Below are 8,129 nucleotides of genomic sequence, written 5' to 3' on the forward strand. Positions count from 1 at the left end.
TAGTTGTTGATCAATCAAAGTCATTGAAGTGACTTGTAAAAGGAAAATGCATCTAATAATAGTGGATTTTAAGGGGGAGATGAAGGATGGTGCATGTGTTGATTACATCTTTATCTTGACCATTATCATAATAGACAACACCAATAATTGTAGAGTAGTTGGCTTTTGGTTGAGGAGCATTATTTGTTGGTTTTCGCGAAGGATCGCTGCAAATGTACTAAGTGCTGCCAGATTGGTATTTGTGTTCCAAATGCTAGCAACCTCTAATTTATAATGAGCAAAGGCTATGAAGAGACGGGGATGCACCGGGGCCTTGGGCTATGAAACTATAATTATTATGCACTATTATCATAGTAACATGGAGACATGTCCCTCCCCTTTTGCCCCACATCTCGAAGAAGGGGATGCACCAGGTACTTGGGGACTTTGTCCCCCTATCCCAAGCGACACCGTCAATTTCTGCCACCTTCACTGAGGATGGGGGGGTGTCCAATGTTTACTATGTGCTGATTTGACTATTTATGTTCAATGTTCGATGTTCCAACTCAATGCAATGTTCAAGTATTGACACTTTTACATCTTTATATCTTCTATTGCAATACATCTTTTCATAACTAGCATTTTAAGTATCGTATGTATAGTATATACAACGCCCCGTCCCCTGCCACCGTCTCCCCGTTGTCCCCAAATTGAGGCCCCTCTGTAAGCCCGTCCTAGGAACTTGCCCCCCAATTCTACCGTCCCCCCGTCCTCGAAAGCGGTGTAACTATGACTATTATAGATTGCCCTTTTACAAGAAGCAACAAACTCTTATAGTTTATAATTAATATTACAAAGTAGTTTCAAAATATTAATTGTTATTGTCTATTAATAAATATTGTGTTTCCAATTGGATATGACTGTCCATCAACATCTATAGTTCCTTCTAGTAACTTGTGTTTTGCTTTTGTGCATCTTAGAAGATAATAGTCTACATTTTCTACATTATCTGCTAAGGCTTGGACAACAAAAATATCTCCTACATTTACATAAAAATAGACATGTTTATAAAGTGAAAACTTTAATATATATATAAAAGTTTTTTTTAATGAGCATACATGTGTGTGTGTGTGTGTGTGTGTGTGTGTGTGTGTGTGTGTGTGTGTGTGTGTGTGTGTGTGTGTGTGTGTGTGTGTGTGTGTGTGTGTGTGTGTGTGTAATACATGCCACAAACCTGCCATAACTGAATTAGAAACACACTCATAATCAACTAAATATACAGGATCATGAATGTCAATTTCAATGTCAGCATCTTCAAAAGGAGGCTTTCTGACTATGTGCTTCAAATCCCAATGTGAAACATATCCATTCGTAATATTTTCAAATAAACTCATTGGATTGTCCTTCATGTAGTCATCACAAAAACATGATTTCTCTCATACTTTAATCACTGGAGGCTTGTGGTGTCCTATAGTCACCACTTGATGTAAACTTCTAATACTAGAAATCATTTGGCAATTGTAATGATTAGATTGATCTATATCTAAACATACAAATACAGATAATTTAATTTAAAACTTGAATTATAAAAATATACATATGTAAATATTATATCAAATAAATAATGTATATATAATATTTTCCTTTCACTTTATTGTGTTCAATATCTCGAGTAGCAAAATGATCTTTGCACCATTCAACAATTTCATTCACACTCTTTATCCTATTACTTGAATGTGTTGTTAGAGTAATTATTTATTTTGCTTATTAATTAGATTGTATTGATTTAATTAATCAAGTTCTTTATTACTCTAGTTACTTAAGCTTTCTCTTAGATGCATATAATTAATATTTTATATTAATTATAATGCACAAACCTAATTTTCTTTTCCTTTAGGGTTTTGTTCACCTTTAAGGTTGAACTTTTGACCCTTTTATTTTCATAACATGGAATACAATTTTTCTCTCACACCATTGAGATTTTCCAAGCTCTGCTTTTTCCTTTTTTGATTTCTCTTCAGTACAGGTTATTTGCATGCATGTGTTCTTGGCGATTTATGAAGTTGGTTTTGACAACTTTTACATGGTATCAGAGCGTCCTTATTGCTTCCTGGTTTACAGAGTTTGAAGCCATGATTAGGAGTCAAAAATCCTAGCTTTTTCGAGGTTTTTTCCTTCAATCAAGAGGACATTTTTTTGGCTCACTTTGGGCCCAAATAGATGTTGCCATTACAGTCAGAATCCATATAAAATTTGTGTTTTTCGACTACTATAGCGTTAGGCAAAATTTTTTTGCCTCCTGGAAGGTCGTAGAAATGCATTTATTGCAAAAAATTTAAAAAATGGTTTAAAAAATGGTCGTACAGGCTACTCCACCCATTGGCCACCCCGCCACTATTGGAGCACAGCCTGCGCTCAGCTCATGCTCAGCCGACACCGAATGCGTAGCCGCAGTGCTAGCCACTCCAGGCCACCTCCGACGATCGCCCTCCAGCCACATCCACTCAACCCCATCGCTATCAACACTAGTGGCACCACCCAGATCCGCCACCACCACTACAACCTCTGCCAGTGACACCGTTGATAACCCCTGCGCAGGCATGATGTAGGCATGAAATCATTTTCAGACTAGAATACATCAACATCACGACTGATTATGTCATCTTTTCGATGAGCCACATCATTTTCTGGCACCGATTTTTTTACCTTGCTAACATCATCAATCTGACAGTTGATGTCATCATTCTAATGGCTGAAAAATTTTTCAATGATGGTCATGTCTGTAATTTTTCAATGAGCATGTCTATTGTAGCAATAGTTTCTTTTTTGGCCATAATTTGAGAAAATGGAGGTCTTTTTTCAATTCGAAAGAAGCATCAAAATGCTAGTTCCAAGACAAAGATAATGATGCTAGTTTCATTCCATTTTGAGTCTATTTGAGCTCCCACTTTTTGTGTTGAAGAAGAGGCTTCAATTTCCTCTCACTCTGCATCCGGAATCCAGGTTCTTTTCTCAATTTTTGTGCTTTCAATAGTTGTTTCTTTGGTTTTTGAGGGATATATTTATCCATTGTGGGGGTAACCATTTTCTTTTCTATAATTTACTTCAAAATTGACCCTTCTACTTTCGTCTTTTTCTCTCAATGTCGAACCCCTCTATGGCCTGGCTAACACCACACAACTATCACAATTGGAAAGCACACATGACTCAACTTCTTATGTCACGTGGCTTATGGTCATGTCTGGATGAAAATGAACCTATCCTGTAGCACCCTTTTGAGGTTCTTCAGCATAGGAACAAAATGGATGAGGCCATGGGATTGATTGCAGTGAACATCTCTGATAGTCTATTGTTTCACCTAGATGGTTTAACCACTTCTCAGGCTATTTAGACCAAGTTTCACAACTTGTTTGGCATAGTGAATGAGTTTTGGGTACTACAACTTGATGCAGATTTGACTTCTTTGACACCTACTAGCTTGCCCACCATTGAGGACTTCTTGATGAAGTTTAAAATTCTACATAAAATTTTGCAGGGATGTGGAAAAAAAAAAATAGATGATGAGTGTATTTTTTATATACTCTCAAAGTTGCGAGGACAGTGTCAGTTCTTTTCTTCCACTTTCTACTCCACTATGGATGCCTTGGGTAACAGACATCAGATGCCTTCTTTTGAGACATTTTGTCATCGATTGACATGGGAACAGGAAAAGATCCAATAGATGGATGCCTCTGGCTCTTCCATCCAAGCATTGGTTGCTTAGACTTCTTAGGGGAAACCAAAAAAGAAAGCCAAACCAAAGAAAGATACACCAAAAATTGATGCCAAACCTCTAGCTAACCCTTCCAAGGGTAAATCTCTTTCGAAGTCTACTGAGTCTACCTCCAAGACTAAGAAGAAATCAGCTAAGACCTACAGTTTTTGTGGAAAGGATGGACATCTCATTTTTAGGTGTTGGAAATGTTTAGAGGCTTTAGAGGAAGCCATGCAGGAGCATCACATTTCAGCTCCTAAGTTTTCATTCCCCCCCTGTAGGGAAAGGTCACGCTCTTACTGCATGAGCTATGACTTCTAGGCCTACTTGGATTCTTGATTCTGGTGCCTCTCACCATATTACAAACATTCAACAGTTGGTTACCTCACGTGCTCCTTGTGCTACTTCATAGATTGCTGTTGGAAACTCATCACATCTTTCAGTCATAGGTTCTAGTTATGTTGCATTAGTTGGGGGTTCTTTTTAGGATGTTCTTTTTGTCCTTGACATATTGACGAACGTATTGTCTATTTATTAGATTTTCCACTCTGGCTTTGGTAAGACAGTTGAGTTCTCACCACATGATGTGGTTATTCGGGACTTACTTAATTCTGAGTTGATTGTGGCCACTAGGAGTGTTGACTATGCATCTCACCTCTACAGATTTGATGGATTTGAGTCTTCTCATGACACAAGTTCTTTTCTTATAGCACATGTAGATCCAGTAAGTAGACTTTGGCATGAGCATTTTGGCCATGTCAATTACAGATATCTTCAGCAGATGAGCACACAAGCACTTGTTCTTGGGCTTCCCTAGATTTCCTACACAAATGGTGTTTGTTAGGGTTGTGCTCTTGGAAAACAACATAGGGATCCTTTTCCTCATGGACAAGCCACTCATGCTTTGGCACCATTGAAGTTGATTTATAATGACCTCATGTCATTTCCCACTCCTTTTCAGGTGCTAGATATGTGCTTATTTTCATTGATGACTTCTCCAGATGTACATGGGTGTACTTTTTGAACTACAACTCTGATGTCTTTGATTCATTTCAAGTATTTAAGACATTTATTAAGAAGTAGTCTAGTCTTTCTATTTGGAAGATATGCACAAATAATGGGGGGAGTATGTGAACCAAGCTTTCAAGGATGTTTGCTCTGAACATGGTCTTCAAAATTAGTTTTCAATGCCCTACACCCCTCAACAGAATGGTGTGGCCGAGAGAAAGAACAGAACCCTACGGGAGATGGCTAATTGTATGATTCAGTCTAGGTCCATAGGTTCATGTTTTTAGGTAGAGGCAGTCAATTGTGCCAACTATATTCAGAATTGGATGCCTCACAAGGCAGTTCAACTAATGACTCCTGAGGAGGCTTGGTCTCATGTCGAGAATGATGTATCTTCATTTCGAGTTTTTGGTAGTGAAGCATGGGCATTTATACCAGATGCTCAGAGGAGAGCAATGGAGCAGAAGAGCTGACACCTCATGTTTTTTGGCTACTATGAGGATGTTAAGGCCTACAGGTTGTTTGATCCTGATTCTAGAGAGGTCCTATTTCAATAGTGTTAGTTTGTGGTGACTAATCAAGAAAGTATTGTACATACTTCATAAATTATTTGGTACTATTCGTAGATTCACCACTAAAGTAATGGCTAATATTTGCCAATTCATGGTTGACATGTAGTAACCCTAAAGCGGTTTAATACTTGTATAAAAGGGCTTAGGGTTATGGTTTTTTTATAGTTGTGATGTGAAAATGGTTCTTGCGGTGGTATTGAGCTGTAAGGGATTACGGATTGTAATCAGGTAGTAATCACTGGATCATAAAAATATCAGACTTGTTGTTTGGTGGACGTAGCCCATGGATTGGGTGAACCACATTAAATCTTGGTGTCTTGTGTTCTTTTTTCTGTGTAATCTATTATTTTTCTGTTATTAGTTATATTTGCATGAAATTTTTATTTATGTTCATGGTTTAATGCTAACAGACGAGATGTCCAGTTTAATGATTTCATGAACTCCATTGCTCAACGTTCTTGTCAAGAAAAAGTTTTCTCGCACGTGATACCTTCAAAATCATCCTCCCAATTATTACTTTAGCCAAAAAGAGAATTTTATCAATCTGATAAATAAATTTAAATGAAGAAGGGAAATACCTCGAAGCAAGAAGACGCTGCACACGGCCGCTCTCTTCGAGATGCTCCTGCTGAAGAATCTCGGCAACAAGCGAATCCCGTTTACCCTTGCGCCCTTCTTCATCTTCATCTTCTTCATTTTCCTCATCCTGATCTTTTTTTATTTCCCTAATTTTGTCCATATAAGCTTTGGCCAACTTAAGTCGCTTATCATCAGCAGTCTCTGTATCTTCCAAGGCGACGTCTTCATCTTCTTCCTCCCCATTTCTGTCAACAAAATCGTCGTCGTCTTCTTCGCTGCTATGAATCTCCTCCCCCTTCCCTCTTTGTCATTTAAAGGTTTTATCGTTGAAAAATGGGTCATTGCCAATTGTAGGAGTTTTTCTTTTTCTGTTACTTCCTCCTCCTCGTCCTCCTCTTCCTCCTCCTCTGGATACATTGCTCTTATGGCGCTGCTGGTTTTTCTTCATATTAAACATTGTCGGAAATCTTGATCCTTTTAGCTTTAACAATGGCGGCGCCTTCCTTCAGAAACTCTCTGGCTGCCACTGCATTTTTTCATCGGCTTAAACCTCTGAAAATAAATTTTAGGTTTTGGGGGACTGAATCTTGCCTATGTGACCGAAAAGAACTAAATTGGATGAAAGGAATTTTTTTTTAAAAAAAATTATTTAACATATACTTTTACAAATCTACATAGCTATATAAATTTTACAAATTTACATAACTATATAAATATTGGTAGACATATTACAATAATTTTCATATTAATTTGAAGTTGTTTTCATTTAATATTTGATAACTAGTTTTAAAAATAGTTTCACATATAAATAAGAAATCTATTGATTGTACTACAAGCTGAGTATGATCTTCAAGTAGGCCTTCCTTGTGTGTAGAAGGTCATTTTCTATTAATAGCATTTATTTCCTTATCCAACCTTTTTTTCTATAGGGTCTTTATTTTCCAATGGCCAACCATAATCAAAGTGTTCAATGTCTCCAAAAATCGTTGGTGGTCGAACATGCGTCTTTCAAGGAAGCATTACAAGAAACCCTCTCAATCCTAGATGGAGCACGCTTCTACAAGTAGTGATCAACCACATCCACCTCTACCAAGGACTTCAATGGGGGTAAGGAACTACCTACCAATGCTTAAACCTAACCAACAAATGGTCATGGCTATTGATGTAGAAAAATCTAAATTAAAGAGCTCTATTGTATTTCTAGCAACCCAGGAACTAACTAATCTGCCTTCTCAAACTTTTTAAAATGAGTGGCTTCATAAAGTGTGGGGAAAAAGATTAGTTTTTCACTTTTCATGCTTTCGTATGTTACAGTAAGGATTGTTTCGGGGTTTTCAATAAACAATAATAGCGAAAAGAAAATTATTAAGACAGTTTTGGAGGATAGGTGCCTATAACTTTTGGGTCATCTCATGGTCTCCATAACCTATACAAGAGGATATTTTTGCCCTATCCTGCCCTTGGTGGCTCTCTAATGAAAACGTTCCTCCATTTTTGTTCAATATTGTACCTCGTGCTCTTTAACTCATTATAAATGTTATAAGGGTTGATAAAAACTAATTATCTTCTCCTCCATACTAATGCAAGGGTCCTTATATCTCTCAACCCTAGTCTAGACATCGCCAAGGGGGGGAAATGATTTGGATGATCAATTGGTTTATTGTTTTGTTACATTCCTTGCAGGAATCAATGTGTGCTTCTTGTGTAGGACAAGACATATGTGAAGCTCTTGTCCACTAATCAAAAGAAACTTATTGCTAACCCTAAATCATTAGAGAGTTGCAATGGTAATTCTTACCTTAATAATCTTGCCAAGAATACTCCAAAAACATAGCCCTTTAAATTTGCTTCTCATACCCCCTCTAAGACATCTTCCATCAAACTTTATGGTCATTTCTAAAAAACTTGACCACCTCAAAGTTGCTTTCTCGAAAAAGGTGAACCTGTCGCTTTGTACACCAGCTAGACTCTCCCTAGGGGTCAAAACCTACTTGAGGCCAACTCTTGAAAATTTTGTTTGAAGCCCTATGATCCTCATCCTAAACACGGGACTAAGAATGCTCAAAAACTTTCTATTGAAAAAATCACAAGGGTCCTTGATCCTATGTTTATTAGTAACAGATCCTCCAAAGGTGAAGGTTCCTCACCCCACAATCCTACCTCCGTGGATTAGGCATCTTTGGAAAAACATGTCATTTCACCCTTAGTCCTAGATAAGAATGGTATCAAGGTTGGAA

The sequence above is a fragment of the Cupressus sempervirens genome, chromosome 1 (assembly GCF_028749045.1).
Source record: "Cupressus sempervirens isolate cs-2001-9-10 chromosome 1, ASM2874904v1, whole genome shotgun sequence".
Classification (NCBI taxonomy): Eukaryota; Viridiplantae; Streptophyta; class Pinopsida; order Cupressales; family Cupressaceae; genus Cupressus; species Cupressus sempervirens.